The sequence below is a fragment of the Equus przewalskii genome, chromosome 9, assembly GCF_037783145.1.
Source record: "Equus przewalskii isolate Varuska chromosome 9, EquPr2, whole genome shotgun sequence".
Taxonomy (NCBI): Eukaryota; Metazoa; Chordata; class Mammalia; order Perissodactyla; family Equidae; genus Equus; species Equus przewalskii.
In genome coordinates, this window is record NC_091839.1 from 33,579,367 (window position 1) to 33,596,867 (window position 17,501).

The following is a 17,501-nucleotide window of genomic DNA, read 5'->3' on the forward strand; positions in this document are numbered from 1 at the left end:
TCCAAATCAACTTCCATATAGAATACATATTTATTAAGGGATAAGCAATAAAATGTATTAATTTGAAGCATGCACACCTGTGCGCACCACACACACAGACACACACACTCTCTAATAATTGTTTAGAACTTAGACCAACAAAAGATATTTACAGGGAGAGATATTTTATCACTGATGTTGTTTAGAATTGCCAATATGCCCCAAACATACTGACTTATAGTCAGTTTTATTACTGCTTTAGAGTTCTCTACAGGTAGCGCAGTGTCTCATTGCCTGTACCAGGGTGGACCCCTCCCACCACCCTGTCCTTGGTACAGCACTGGTCTCTAATCATTCTCCAGCCAAGAGACTCATTTTTAAGGTCTGTGGTCTTGTTTAAAAAGGAGAAACTGGTTTCTTGTTTCCTGATTGAATGTTTGCTTTGCCATCAGGCTAGATGACATGCCCTCGTGTTTCCAAGTGGGAGAAAGAAAGTTGACATAGTGGTGTAGCCTGGTAGAGAAAGGACAAGACTGTTCCTAAAGTCCCAGGTGTGTGCCTGTGACTGAGGCGGAATTGGGGTATGGTGCCTAAGAAGTTGTTTGGGATAAGTCTAGATAATGAAACTGTATTAGCAAAAGAATAGGAACAGCAAGTTCATTACCATGGACAAAGGACTGCTATAGCAAAAAAAAGAAACCGACTTGTTCTGCGCAGCCTCATAAGGACATGCCTTTATTCTATTTGCACCCTCCCTGCGCCAACAGCCCTCCCAAGTCTCCCCATTCAATCCTCTGGAGCCTCAAGCTAGTCTGTGCAAAGTAATGGGGAGAATGACGAGGATGGAAAGATCCTTTAAATTGAGTGTAAGATTGAAATTTTAAGTGGGAAAATTGACTTTTAACAAGGAAAATGACCCTGTCTTAACCAAGCATGTTTGACAAGTTATGGAATCAGTGTGAAATGTCTTTGACAGAGTCTGTTACCTACTCAGAAAAATGCATGCAAGTAAGGCGTCAATAAAGCTGAATTATTAGAAGTTTTTGGGAAATACTAACAACTTTCATTTTTGTACTTGGATATGTTGCTTCCTCACTGGGCCATTTAATAAGGGTTGTATTCCATTTGGTACAAGATGTGTTGATGCACTTCTGTGCCTTTGCTGCTGCTTGGTGGGAAGCTGGAGAGTGTTTTCTGACTGGTCTCTGTTCTAGTTGTCCTTTGCTTCCAGGGCTTCTGCTAGTCTGGCCCATGACCTTCTCACAGAGATTTGCTCCCTTTGACATTAACCTTCAGGCTTTGAGTTTGTCCCCACATCACCTGGGGTTTCAAGAATCCAAAGAGAGAACAATTTAGTTCTGCAGCTGTTTCCAAAGATATGTGTGTGGGTCCAACATGCACAAAATTATCTCGGAAACTAGCCCAAAGCTATTGCATGAATCAATGGCAACTTGTCCTTCTTCAAATGACACGATTTCCCCTTTTTGTTTTCCAAGTTTCCATTATATTCTTTTTCTTTTTCTTTCCATCTGTTCCACTCTGTATTTCCCAAAGGACTGCCCCACAATTTTCTTGTGGACTGGATAATTATAAAGCTTAAATGATTTCTTTTTATGTAAACGTCTCCTAAATTGCTAACACACTAAAGTCTCTGATTTAAATAGAGACTAGAAATTGTTACATTTGAGTTATGTATGCATAAAGCATTCCATCATTGGAACTGGGAAATCTTGTGAGACTATTGATTGTATTGGGCTAAGGAATTTCTTTTCTTGTCTGTGTTTACAGAAAAAAAAAGAACCAGGCAATTTCGAAAGTGTTTTATCTTTGGGCTCATTTCTCTCTAAATGTGTAGTTATTAAGCACTGTATCTTTTGTGACAAAAATTGTAGGGACTTTTTTTTAAAAGATGCTAGCCAAATTGTATCATAGAATTATTAGCTTGAAAGACTTTGAAAATGGCTCTTTAGATTTCATATACTTAAGACAATGTATTTGCTATAATTGGGAATAACTGAGAAGGGTCCAAGGAAAACAGAGATTGTAATTCCTCACTTGCCATCAAAAACCAAACCCCATTACGGCTTTCAAGACTCTGGTGTGTGGGTGTGTTTCCTGAACTCATCTGAATTCTGCTCCTGGATTTTGTCAAAACCGTCTTTCCCTAAATGTCCCCAGACTCTGATAAACTAGGTCTCATAACACACCCGCTAGGCGTGAGTCCTGCTCACAACTAAGAGATAAGATGGCTTTCCACAGGATGTGACTTGAGATGCAGCCCACTGGACTTTTGGCAGGTTTTCATGGGTCCAGGGAATAAAACAATTTCTAGGAAATATATTACCTATATCTTCCAGAGTTCCAAATAAAATAATAATAATAGTCTCGTGATTTTAAAGCCCTTTATAGTTTATACCATATATCCACGTTTTAAAATTTATTCCTCCTCATAGTAATCCTTTGGAGTAGGTATTATTATCCCCATTTCACGAGATACTAATTTACTTCCTTGATATGGGAGGCCTCAAAATCTAACCCCAGGCCGGGCAGTGATTTCTACTCATCGGCTTTACTTTTGTGGTAAATCCCTCAGAGAAGTCTGAGAACCCCCGGAATGCTCCTCAGCTCTAGCACAAGAAACCATCTCCGCGTGACTCATGGTATCGCTGCACTGACGGTATCTCGGCAATTCCAACATGAAAAGGGAGGTTTCTCCCCCCAAAGTGACTCCTTCTTCTACATGACCCATTGTGACACAGTTTATGTGGTCAGATATTTTAAAGTTCGTACACTTAAAAAAAATCACGGGACTCTCAAAGTATAAGCTATTAAGATATAGAATGAATTTCATATACTCATTTAACTTGATTCAGGTTAAAAGAATCAAATCTCTCTATTCACTCACTGTCACATTCCTCTTCCAGGTTCCCTTTGTGGTCTGGGCTATGATTCTTCTAATTCATCCTGCTGCCCTTCAGCTGAAGCTGAGTTCCCCAAGTTCCCCAAGAAGCGGGGACTCTTTCTGTTATGGCCCCAGGATTCCTGCTGAGACCCTTGGAGTAACTATTCTCTTATCTGTCATCTGGCCCTGACTTTGCACCATAGACTCTGTCCAGGGAAATACCCAGAACTCTCCAGCCTCTGTTGGTTGGTGCTCTGCCTATTTTTAGCCTTCAGTGGCTAGACTCTTAGACTATCAGCAGCCTCTAGTACAAAGCTGAGAACTGCATCTCGTACACCGCTATATCTCTAGTGCCTAACACAGTGCTGGGCACCTCTAAAAGTTCTGTAAACATCTGTGGAGTGAATGAATGAGAAATCTGTGTCTGCTCATTTTATGGAGGAAAAACACTACAATGGGAGAGTTAAGTGAATTGGTCCAAACATGTGATTGTTAGTGACAGAAGCAGAACTTGAAATCAGATCAATTTACTCCCATGCCACTGTGTGTCCTCTGTGCATGTGCTGGTGGCCCTTTCAGTCATCCTTTCTGTGTCAATTCAATGTTTCCTGGCTGGCAGATATCCTTCCGTTTTCCTAAACTCAATGAGCTGAGGGGCCTCCTCACTGTAATCTCTCAGCCCGCTTCCCCTGGAATCTATAACCTCTCTAAACGTTCTACCACTTTCATCATGATGCACAATGTTCCTGATGGCCCCATTTCACCTGGGCAACATTCTACATTGGCAGGAAACATCATTTCACCCATATAAGCTGCCATGATATGTTCACATCTTTTGCTACATGAACAGGGTCAAAATTTTGCATCTTAATTATTTCATTACAAAATAACAACTAGAGTAAAATTTCAAACACTTCAGAGGGTATAAAATGAAAAGTAAAAATCCTACCTCTCCTCATCGATTCCCAGCGTTTCTTTCCAAATGTGAACAGTACTAACAATGCTGTATGTGTGCTACCAGGCAACTGTCTTGCATGGACATGAATCCTTTTAACAAAAAACACAATTGGCATTCACACTCAAAAACAGTGTCTAATGAAGAAAATAAGCTTCAGAGTGACAGAAGAATAAGAAAGTGAGTTGAAGAAGTTCTAATATTTAGGGAAATTTGAAAGAGCACAAAAAGAATAATAGTATATTCATGATATTTATATATGTGTGAAAAATTATAAATATAGATTAATCAGATACACACTAAGCTCGTGATGCTCAAGAGGTAAGGTGCAAGGGGTAGGGGAGGAAGGACAAAAGGACTTATAAACTTATCTGGAATTTTTTTTACCTATACACACATTCAAGGAAATATGACTAATGTTAAGAATTGCCAGTTTCAGGAGTGAGTTCATGAGTGGAACTTATTCTCTGTGCATTACTTATTTTTAAATGTTTTCCAAATAAAAATTTTAAAAGCAAAGTAGATTCATTCTATACATACTGTTCTGTGCTGTACTTTTTCTATTTAACCACACGTCTTGAAGAGTTTTGGTCATTTTAGCACACACAGATCAACCTGATTCTTATATGATCACATATTACTGAACTGGACACTTAAGAATGGTTAAGATGGGAAATTTTGTTATTTGGACTTTATCACAATTTTTAAAAATCACCAAAAAAATGATTGCATGGTATTTCTTTTTATTTCAGTCATTTTACCATTCTCCTATGGATGGACATTTATATTGTGTGCAGTTTTTTTGCTATTAAAAATACTGCTGTAGTGACATCAGCATCATGGTGGAGTTAGCTCTTCCCTTGACTCTCCCTTCTAAAATACAACTAGAGGGACCTTCGAACACCAACAGAGGACACAGACACAACACAGGAGACATCTGGGAGACCCACGCAGCCATACGCCAGAAGGTGGTGGTGAGGCTGGGTCCTCCAGAAGAAGGTTAAGCTGCTCGGCAGGAGGTCCACAGAGAGAGAAGACCCATGGCTAGAGGAGGGGCACAGTTGGGGAGAGGCACTCTGTTCCTGCCTGGCACTCCAGCCCCACATTTGCCGGGAGAATGATGCAGTGAGAGAGGGGCCTGTTAGAGGAGCAGCTAAGCTTGGGAGGGACACTCTGTTCCCACCGGGCTCTCCAGCTCCATGTTCCAGTCCCATGTTTGCTGGGAGACCAGCACATTGAGAGAAGGGCCTGTTAGAGGAGCAGCTCAGCTGGGGAGGGAAGCTTTGTTCCTGACCAGGGCTCCTGCCACACGATCACAGGGAGCACCACACAGAGAGAGAAACAGTGCCAGGTGGAGCCCCATGAGTGCCCAGAGCACCACACAGAGAGAGAGGCATCAGTTGGGGGAGGCATACAGGTATAAGAAAGTGCTGCATACCCGGCCTGGCACTCCAGTCCTGCCATCACCCAGGGCTCCACACAGAGTGAGAAGTGGAGGCTGAGAGAAGCACAGGGGAAGGATAGCACCCTTCCCCCTGCCCAGTGCTTCAGATCTGCCATCAGCCAGAGCATCGCACAGTGAGAAAAGCAGCCAGTGGCTGGAGCTGGGGAGCCCTAGATTGTGCTGCACCCAGAATACACAGTGCCTGATCCTCACCCAGTGGAGGCATGTGGCAGCAGCAACCAGATAATAATGCCATGTGGAGGCAAAAATCCATATCATCAAGCAAAATGAGAAAGTATATTAAATCTCCAGACGAGAAGGAAGATCACAACTACCTGGAAGTCAACCCCGAAGTCACAGAAATCCATAACCTAAATGGCAAAGAATTCAAAATAGCTACCATAAAAAAACTCAACAAGTTACAAGAAAACACAGACAGACAAATTAACGAATTCAGGAGCTTCTTCCAAAAATAGATTGAAACTTTAAAGAAGAACCAATCAGAATTGTTAGAGATGAAAAACACAATGGATGAGATTTCAAAAAATCTAGACTCCCTAAACAACAGCACTGACAATATGGAAGACAAAATTAGAAATTTAGAAGACAATACTATAGAGATGCTTCAGAGAGAGGAGAAGAGAGAACTAAGACTAAAAAGAAATGAAGAGGCTCTGAGAGAAATATCTGACTCAATCAGGAAATGCAATATAAGTATTATAGGTATTCAAGAGGGGTAAGAAAAGGAGAATGGAGCAGAAAGCTTGGTCAAAGAAATAATAGCACACCACAACTAGAAGGACTCACAATAAAGAATATACAACTATGTACTGGGGGGCTTTGGGGAGAAAAAGGAAAAAAATTAAAAAAATAAAAGAAATAGTAGAGAATTTCCCAAACCTGGGGAAGGAGATGGAAATCCACGTAAAAGAGGCTATCAGAGCTCCTAACTATGTTAATGTAACAAGACCTACTGCAAGGCATATAGTAGTAAAGCTGGCAAAAGTCAACCACAAAGAAAAAATATTAAGAGCAGCAAGGCAGAAGAAAAAAACTTACAGAAGCACCCCTATCAGGCTTTCAGCAGATTTCTCAGCAGAAACCTTACAAGCTAGGAGAGAGTGGAATGATATATTCAAAATCCTGAAAGACAAAAACTTCCAGCCAAGAATTCTCTATCCAGTGAAAATCTCCTGCAGATATGACAGAGAAATAAAAATTTTCCCAGATAAGCAAAAGCTAAGGGAGTTCATTGCCACAAGACCACCACTATAAGAAAGCCTCAAGAAGGCTCTCATACCTGAAAGGAAAAGGAAAACAGGAAAAGGGCTACAAAGCCCTGAGCAAGGAGATGAATAGGTATGCAACAATCAGAAATCATCAGCTCTCTATCAGATCATGTTGGTAAACACTTAACTATTACATCAAGCACAAAGAAAAGGAAAACACTAAAATAAAAATTATATCATCACCTTAACCACAAATGCACAACACAAGATGGAATAAGATATGACAAAAATAAATTAGAAGGGGAAGAGGAGAGGGATGGACTCAGTATCGTCTAAGGAAATGAGAGGCAAACATAAAATGGACTATCTCATCTTCAAGACTTTCTATACAAACCTAATGGTAGCCACTAAACAAATAATTAGAATAGAGACATACACAATAAATAAGGAGAAAATGAAGAAAACCAAAATGGAAAACTACCTAATCAAATCATCAGCCCAATATACATGGACAAGAAACAAAGGATATGCAGAGGAACTGGAAAATGTGCAATAAAATGGCAGTATTAAGCCTTCATATTTCAATAATCATTCTAAATGTAAATGGACTGAATTCTCCAATCAAAAGACACAGAATGGCAGAATGGATTAAAGAACAAGACTCAACAATATGCTGCCTCCAGGAAACACATCTCAGCTCTAAGGACAAACATAGGCTCAGAGTGAAGAGTTGGAAGACAATACTCCAAGCTAATGGTAAACAAAAGAAAGCAGGTGTTGCCATACTCATATCAGACAAAGTAGACTTCAAGATAAAACAGGTAAAGAGAGACATAGAAGGGCAGTATTTAATGATAAAAGGGACGCTTCAGCAAGAAGATATAACACTTGTAAACATATATGCACCCAACACAGGAGCACCAAAGTACTTAAAGCAACTATTAACAGACCTACAAAGAGATATTAACAACAAAATAATAATAATATGAGACCTCAACACCCCGCTTACTTCAATGGATAGATCACCCAGACAAAAAGTCAACAAGGAGATAGTGGAATTAAATGAAAAACTAGAACAGATGAAGTTAATAGATATATAGAGAGTACTCCATCCCAAAACAGCAGAGTATACATTCTTCTCAAGTGCACATGGAACATTCTCAAGGATAGACCATATATTGGGAAACAAGGGAAACCTCTATAAATTTATGAAGATTGAAATCATATCTACTATATTCTCTGACCATAATGCTATGAAACCAGAAACAAAGTACAAGAAAAAACCAGGGAAAGGAACAAAAATGTGGAGACTAAACAACATGCTACTGAACAACCAATGGGTCATCAAAGAAATAAAAGAAGAAATCAAAAAATATTTGGAGACAAGTGAGAATGAAAACGCACCATACCAACTCTTATGGGATGCAGCAAAAGTGGTCCTAAGAGGGCAATTTATAGCAATACAGGCCTATGTTAATAAACAAGAGGAAGCTCAAATAAACAACCTTAAACTACACCTAAAAGAATTAGAAAAAGAAGAATAAACAAAGCCCAAACTCAGTAGAAGGAGGGAAATAATAAAAATTATAGCGGAAATAAATGAAATTGAAACAAAAAGACTGTAAAAAGGATCAAGGATACAAGGAGCTGGGTCTTTGAGAAGATAAGCAAAACTGACACACCCTTAGCCAGACTCACTAAGAAAAAAAGAGAGAAGGCTCAAATAAACAAAATTAGAAATGAAAGAAGAGAAATTACAACAGATACCACTGAAATACAAAAGATTATGAGAATATTATTAAAAATTATATGCCAACAAACTGGACAATCTAGAAGAAATGGATAAATTCTTAGACTCTTACAACCTCCCAAGACTGAATCAAAAAGAAATAGAGAATCTGAATAGACCAATCACAAGTAAAGAGATTGAAATATTTATCAAAAACTTCCCCCAAATAAAAGTCCAGGACCAGATGGCTTCTCAGGAAAATTCTACCAAACATTCAAAGAAGATTTATTACCCATTCTTCTCAAACTATTCCAAAAAATTGAGGAAGATGGAAATATTCCTAACACATTCTATGAAGCCAACATCACCCTGATACCAAAGCCAGATAAGGACAACACAAAGAAGGAAAATTACAGGCCAATATTTCTGATGAACATAGATGCAAAAATCCTGAACAAAATATTGGCAAGCTGAATACAGCAATGTATTTAAAAGATCATACACCATGATCAAGTGGGATTCATACCAGGGACACAAGGATGGTTCAACATCTGCAAATCCATCAGTGTGATTCAACACATTAACAAAATGAGGAAGAAAAACCACATGATCATCTCCATAGATGCAAAGAAAGCATTTGACAAGATCCAACATCCATTCATGATAAAAACTCTGAATAAAATGGGTATAGAAGGAAAGCACCTCAACATGATAAAGGCCATATATGACAAACCCACAGCTAACATCATACTCAATGGGGAAAAACTGAAAGCCACCCCTCTGAGAACAGGAACAAGACATGGATGCCCACTCTCACTACTCTTATTCAACATAGCACTAGAGGTTTTAGCCAGAGCAATCAGGCAAGAAAAAGAAATAAAAGGAATATAAATAGGCACTGAAGAAGTGAAACTCTCAATGTTTGCAGATGACATAATTTTATATATAGAAAATCCTAAAGAATCCATAGGAAAACTGTTAGAAATAATCAGTAACTACAGCAAAGTTGCTGAGTACAAAGTCAACTTACAAAAATCAGTAGCATTTGTATACTCAAATAACGAACTAACAGAACAAGAACTCAAGAATACAATTCCATTTACAATTGTGACAAAAAGAATAAAATATCTAGGAATAAATTTAACCAAGGAGGTGAAAGATCTATACAAAGAAAACTATAAGAAATTACTGAAAGAAATTGATAATGACATAAAGAAATGGAAAGATATTCCATGCACATGAATCAGAAGAATAAACGTAGTTAAAATGTCCATACTACCTAAAGCAATCTACAGATTCAATGCAATCCCAATCAGAATCCCAATGACATTCTTCACAGAAATAGAATAAAGAATCTTAAAATTCATCTGGGGCAACAAAAGACCCTGAATAGCCAAAGCAAGGATGAAAAACAAGAACAAAGCTGGTGGCATTGCAATCCATGATTTCAAAATATACTACAAAGCTATAGTAATCAAAACAGCAAGTACTGGTACAAGAACAGACACACAGATCAATGGAACAGAATTGAAAGCCCAGAAATGAAACCACACATCTGTGGACAGCTAATCTTCAACAAAGTGGCCAAGAACACACACTGGTGTAAGGAAAGCCTCTTCAATAAATGATGCTGGGAAAACTGGACAGCCACATGTAAAAGAACGAAAGTAGACCATTATCTTTCCCCACGCACAAAAATAGACTAAAAATGGACCAAAGACTTGAAGGTAAGACCTGAAATCATAAAACTTCTGGAAGAGAATATAGACAGTACACTCTTTGACATCAGACTTAAAAGGATCTTTTTGAATACCATGTCTACTCAGACAAGGGAAACAAAAGAAAAAGTAAACAAGTGGGACTTCATCAGACTAAAGAGCTTCTAGAAAGGAAAGGAAACCAAGATCAAAATGAAAAACAACCTGTCAACTGGGAGAAAATATTTGCAAATCATATATCTGATAAGGGGTTAATCTCCATAATATATAAAGAGCGCACACAAATGAACTACAAAAAAACCAAACAACTCAATCAAAAAGCGGGTAGAAGATATGAACAGACTATTTTCCAAAGAAGATATATAGATGGCCAATAGGCACATGAAAAGATGCTCAACATCACTAATCATCAGGGAAATGCAAATCAAAACTACACTTAGATACCATCTTACACTCGTTAGAATGGCTATAATCACTAAGACAAAAAACAACAAATGTTAGAGAGGTTGTGGAGAAAAACAAACGCTCATACACTGCTGGTGGGAATGCAAACTGGTGCAGCCCCTATGGAAAACAGTATGGAGATTTCTCAAAAAGTTAAAAATAGAAATACCATATGACCCAGCTATTTCACTACTGGGTATTTACCCAAAGAACTGGAAATCAACAATTCAAAGAGACTTATGCACCCCTATGTCCATTGAAGCATTATTTACAATAGCCAAGACATGGAAGCAACCCAAGTGCCCATTGACGGATGACTGGATGAAGAAGACGTGGTATATATATACAATGGAATACTACTCAGCCGTAAAACAGAACAGAATCGTCCCATTTGCAACCACATGGATGAACCTTGAGGGCATTACGTTAAGTGAAATAAGCCAGACAGAGAAAGGCAAACACTGTATGATTTCACTCATATGTGGAATATAAACAAACTTACAGCCAAAGAGAATAAACTAGTGGTTACCAGGGGAAGCAGGTTGGAGTGTGGGCATGAGGGGTGAAGGGAAATACTTATACGGTGTATGACAAACAATAATGTACAATGAAATCTCATCACGTTATAAGCTATTATGACCACAATAAAAAAAATACTGCTGCAATGAATCTAAACACACATTCATATTTTATCACATGCATCCGACAGTGAATAAAGGGATTTTTAAAAAGGCTTTGACTCACCATGGAATTTTGATATGAATTTAAAATGACCAATCTTAGCAAAATTTTAGATTATATTCATTTATAATTACAAAATTTAGCCAAGGTATTTCATTCATGGACGTTACTTATGCTTTAGGGCAAAACTGCCAGTGTCTTTCTAACATTTTTAAGCTTAAAATTTGGCTATTATCATGATTTTGTTCAAAATTCCACTGTCATGTTTTTTTTGAGTGTTGGCTAAGGTTTAACCCCTGGGAGTCAATCTCCAGTGATTTGTACCTTATCATGGTTGAATTTATCAGCTCCTTTTCTAAGATTAGGTATTCATATGTAAATACATAAAGCTTGAAAACAGAAGACATTATAGGGGTGCAGAGAAAAATTTCCCAAAAGCAAAGGCTGGGGCTCCAGAAGGCAAACTTACCTCCTACAAAATATTGTGCAGGGCAGACCCAAATATTTCACAAGTGTTTTTAGTATATTGACACCAATCTGTCACTCAACCCTCAACGAAAATTTAAAAATTATAGCAGTGAAGGCTTGAAAGTCTGTCAGCAAAGTGTGAAACTTTGAGATTTCTGATGTTGCTAAAATTGCACTACACATTTTTGTTCTAAAATTTCTCCTAGGCTCTATCATTAGAGGCATTACATCAAATATTTCTCTTCACTCTCATTTTTAGGCTTTTACATTTCACAGATATAGCAAATTATAGGAATAAGCATTTGCCTGGAAATTTGGGGGATGCGCACTGTATTTGCTGAGGCCAATCATATGGCAGTGTCCTTAAATGACATGCACGACACAGACATATTATATACATGTGTGTGTGTATGTGTAAACGCCGGCCAGGATTTCACACTATATTTGTAGGCATTTTTATATTGTTTAAAAAATATGGTGAGGAGAGGGAGGCTTTTTGTGTTTTTTTTTAACTTTTTATTGAGATTATGATAGTTTACAACGTTGTGAAATTTCAGTTGTACATTATTGTTTGTCAGTCGTGTTGTAGCTGCACCACTTCACCCTTTGTGTCCACCCTCCATCCCCCCTTTCCCCTGGTAGCTACTAATCTGTTGTCTTTGTCCACATGTTTAACTTCCACCTACGAGTGGAGTCATACAGGGATTGTTTTTCTCTTTCTGGCTTATTTCACTTAACATAATACCCTCAAGGTCCATCCATGTTGTGAATGGGATGATTTTACCCTTTTATATGGCTGAGTAGTATTCCATTGTATATATATACACCATATCTTCTTTATCCAATCATCAGTTGATGGGCACTTAGGTTGCTTCCACGTCTTGGCTATTGTAAATAATGCTGCAATGAACATAGGGGTGCATGGGACTTTTGGAATTGCTGATTTCAAGTTCTTTGGATAGATACCCAGTAGTGGGATGGCTGGGTCATACAGTGTTTCTATTTTTAATTTTTTGAGAAATCGAGGAGAGGGAGTTTTATGTACTTTTTAAAACAGTGGAATGGAAATGAAACAACAAACAAATAAACAAAAACAACCACTCTTGAGATGTCTAAATCTCCCTGATTTGGGGGACTATGATCTTAACGTCAGTGTGCTTGCTTGTCCCCATTTTCCCGTGCAGGCAGCTGGCCTTCACTTCCAGACTCCACCTTCCTCGCCCACAGAAATTGCAATCTACTTCTTTTATTTTATGCTTTTGTTTTCATCTGACCCACTGGAGTCTACAAATCCCGTTCATGCGGCTGTGCTCCGTAGCCCCAAAAGCCGGCCGTCGGCGCTGGTGAAGAGAGAAAGTGGACAAAGGGTCGAACATGTCGATAGAGCTCTGCAAGGGAGGGGCGAGGGGAGGGGCTTGGCGTTCGCTTGCTATTTGGAGACAGATGTAAGCTGGGATCAGATTGCAGATATGATTTAATTAACAGATGTTATTTTTGTATCGCATATCACATCAAGAATTTGCATGCTATTGTCACTTGGTGATTGAAGAAATAGCTTTAAATTCGGGCTCTGATAAAATATGAAAAAGTACAAGTAAAGAAGACATTTAAAAGTCTGTAGCAAATGAGTTGCCCTTTAGAAAAACGGAGTATATGTACTATTTCCATGTAAATAACTCACCCCGCATGCAGGTATGTATATATCCGTGTATAATTTTAAGTGACAGACACCAATTTAAGGCAGAAGCCAGGGCTCATTAGTTCCCTGAGAAGGATTGATTCTCCATAGCCAGAATCGCGCATACAGCTCCTAGATAATTTGTAATGAATTGAATTTTCCTTCAGGATACCTAATTAGTGACACTTTCTTTTTCTACTCAAAGAATATAGACATTTAAACAGATAAATGTTTGGAAATTCTGTTAAAACGCTGGAAAGTCATTAAGCCTTCATGTGCATGGACTCTGTGGAAAAAATCATGGGAAAAATTAAGTTGTCAGAGTTTTGCTTTAAGAGCGGCATTCATTGTTTGGCGATTTGCAGAATAATTTGGCAATTTCCATGCCAGGTACGACTGCCGCCAGCCGCATCTTCTGGTCGCCTCCGGGCTTGTACTCGGGATGATCGGCTCTTTGGCGCTCCTAGTGGTAAAGCTTGGGAATCACTGGAGGACATTTCTTTGCTTAAGGGTTTGCACAGAGAGGTTTGCTTTTCCCTATAGTGACATATAGACAGGACCAAAGAGAGAGGCTGGCTCATGTACGGGGAAGTGGACTAACAGAGACCTATGAATAGGTTTCTACTCTATTCATAAATGTGTGGCATTCATTGACCCAAGACTTGAAATAATCATTTCTGGCAACCCTGTGAAAATGGATGCTGTAGTAATTCAGGCTTCTGTTTCCGTTTTTCTTAGAATTATCAATCATTTCAAAACTCTACACGTCAGAGATTAGACATTTAAAAGCCATCTCATAATTTTTAATTGCTTTCCATCTTGAGGTAAATTCTAATTCTGCCCCATTTCCTATCGCCAGCAGACTGTATGTATTGAACTATGCCAACCATTAACAAATAAGTCGTCACTGCCCAGGAAATGTGGAGAAAGCCAAGAAAATAGAGGTAATTCTGTGGGCTGATGATGTGAGCGAATAGATAAAAGTTCAGTGTCTACAGCCCTTCAGAGAATAATTAATCCAGTTGCGTATTTTCATGTCAGATGGAGATCAAATGCTGTGGCCAAGAATGAGGAGTCTGAGGGTTGTTCATCAAGAGGTAACAGGAGAAGGTACCTGTCTTTCCACATTAAAATGATTTGGGTGAGTAGAAAGCTGGTCTACCAGGCCTGGGATAGAACAGGAATTGACCACCTCTGAAGTCAAGATATTTAAGAAAAGAAATTTTACGATCTGAACTAAGATGACTTTGGCTTTGTCTCTGAATTTCCCAGGATATCATTTTGAGGGAAAAAAAAAAAGTTAGGGGGCTGGCCCCATGGCCGAGTGGTTAAAGTTCCGTGCTCTCCACTTCAGCAGCCTGGGTTCATAGGTTCAGATTCTGAGTGTAGGCCTGCTTCACTCGTCAGCCATGCTGTGGCGGTGACCCACATATAAAGTGGAGGAGGATTGGTGCATATGTTAGCTCAGGGCCAATATTCCTCAAGCAACAGAAAGAGGAGGATTGGCGATAGATGTTTGCTCAGGGTAAATCTTCCTCACACACACAAAAAAGTTAGTCTTCATATACACGATATATGAAATTAGTACATAGCCTATAAATTAACTTAGAATAGCAGCCAAAAATGCATAGTCCTTACTTATGAGAGAGGAGCTCCACTTTCTTTCAGTAGTTTAATTGAAAAACATTCTTTTATGCTTTCTGTTTAGATGTTTTCTGTGTCACAGTCTATGTTTTCAAATTTGTAAGACTTAAAAGAGCATCTGTAACTACTGTTGATAAAACTGTCTTATTATTAAGTGATACAGGATTCTAATAAACATAAGTTCCCAAAAGGCTTAACCCTGCAAGCCAACAGAGATAAATCAGTGTGGGTAAAGTGGAACAGGGGTGAGCCACACGGCAGAACATGCTGACCTGGTGCACACCTCACAGCCTCCCTCCACAGGATGGTGCCGTGTTAAATGTCCGGGGGCACTAAGTCTCCTCGCCACACCTCTGCGAAGTCAGCAGTGGCGTTTCATTTCACTGAGAGCAAATGATGCAGGGGGATATTTGGCACAAGTTTATGAAAGAGTGCGCATCAGAAGTTTGGGTCAGGCCCAGGTTTGGTAACAACCAGTGCTCCAACAGGAACATCTTGATTGGCAGTGTTTGCTAGTTTTCATGGTGTGAACACTCCCACAATAGCTGAACTGAAGCTACACACGCAACGTGACTGAACATGGGCTTGGCACACACGGGCCCAGTCGTCTCCCAGGAGTTGGGAAAAGCAGTCTCCAGCACACCCCTGACAGGCCCTGAAGCTTTTCTCTGATTGATGTGTGTGGAGACTGCGTAAACATTGGCCAACCAATCTCGTGCTGAACAAGGCACAGCAATAGAACCGTGCAGACAATATGATATTTTTAATGTTTGTGAATATACCTTTACACATTGCTGCTATTTTCCTGGATTATTCTAAACAGAAAAAAATTCTAGGAAAAGTGGCTAGAGTGGACATCTTGTTCTGTGGTAACTGATGGCTTTTTTTGAGCTGCATGTTTTCCCTTGTATTTTTCTGTGAGGCTGAGAGAATTTCTATTATCAAGCGGTAGCTATCATATTTAACCACGTTCTGCTCACCCAGGTTTCCTATCCTTTGCCCCCCACGCTCAGGGAACAATTGTAGTCCCTGTTCCCCCTAGTCTGATGGTCTCAACCCTGGCTGCTCACTGAAATCACCAAGGGAGATTTTTACAAACGCTGATTCATGGGCCCCGCTGGGAATCGTTTGAACCATATTTTCTGAGGTGAGGGACAGGAAGTGGCATTTTAAAAAATGCTGCAGGTGGTTCTACTGCTCAGTCAGTTCTGAGGAACTTTGACCCATATTCGAGTTGGCTGCAGTTCCTTCTTTAGTAATTTCCTTTTCGTGTTTAGCAAGATCTATATGAAAGAGGCCAGAGGCTGAATCATCCTGTCCATAGTAGTTTCGCCCCTAAGCTCTGAAGCTGCCTCCAGGACTCTAGACAGCGGCTTAGTTCTTCCCTTCTCAGCTTTGTCCTCCTCGTTTCCAGAACTTTTGCCTACTGTTGTCATAACTAGAGATTGGCATTGCAGAAGGGGTCGGGTCACAAACGCCAGCACGGGGAATCCAGACAGACTCATAGGTAGGTGGAGACCATGGATTTTGTTATATTTGAGACTGTCAAGGACAGTCACACGAGAACGCTAAGAACACCTGAAATCAGGAGATCAATTCGAGGTAAAAGGAAAAGGGGCATATTCAGGGTAAACTGAGGTTTAAGACACAATGAAGATTCAGAATTGGCACCCAGGCACGGCAAGGGTTGGCTGCTCAATATCATTAGTCATTAGGAAAACGCAAATCAAAGTCTCAATGAGATACCACTTCACACCCACTGCTTTGACTATTATTAAAAAGAAAAAAGGATAACAGGTATTGGTCAAGACATGAAGAAATCCGGGCCCTCATGCATTGCTGGTTGCTGGAGGGGTTGAGGCCACAGGCCTTGGAAGTCCTCGGAGGGGTAGCCGCAACAGAGCCAGCCGCCCCCAAGCACAGGCCACACTAGGACGTCTGTAACCTCCAGAACCTGAACCCCCTCACCCAACAGCCGCGGTGGCAGGCAAGGCCGTTATGCAAGGAGTAGAAACCATCATTTCAAATAACTCTGATTCACTGTGTGTTCGGTGCCAGGCTCTGTGGTAGGAGCTTTACATGGGCATCTCACTTAATGTTTACAGGGACCCTATGACATGGGGACTGACGGATGAGCAACCGAGATTAGAATGTGGTTCTCACATATTTTCTTCCCATTCCAAATCCTGTTAGTTTGTTTAGTTTGGTTGAGATTCTGATCCCTTGTGTTGATTTTTGATGAACAGCTGGGTGTTGGGAGAGCATCTGTATATTCATATTTAAATGGAGATATAGATCTATGTCCACATCTCTCTATACGCATTATTATATATGTAAGTACATAGAAATGTATATCTTACATATCCCAGGGCCTAACACAGCTCCGATCACATAAGCTTCACTGGTGAACAGAACATCGTATACGAACACACATACTCATATATTGTTCTCATATATTTTTAAAAATTAGGCTATTCTGGGAGTGGACTCCATTTTGACTTCCAAATTGATCCGCTTCATCAATGTTATACATAGATTAGAAGGCAAAACTGTTCTGACTCAGTTAGCAAGAAAACAAAGACAGACTAACCAGCAGTGCTTATGAAAAAATATTATGGATTATTATAGGC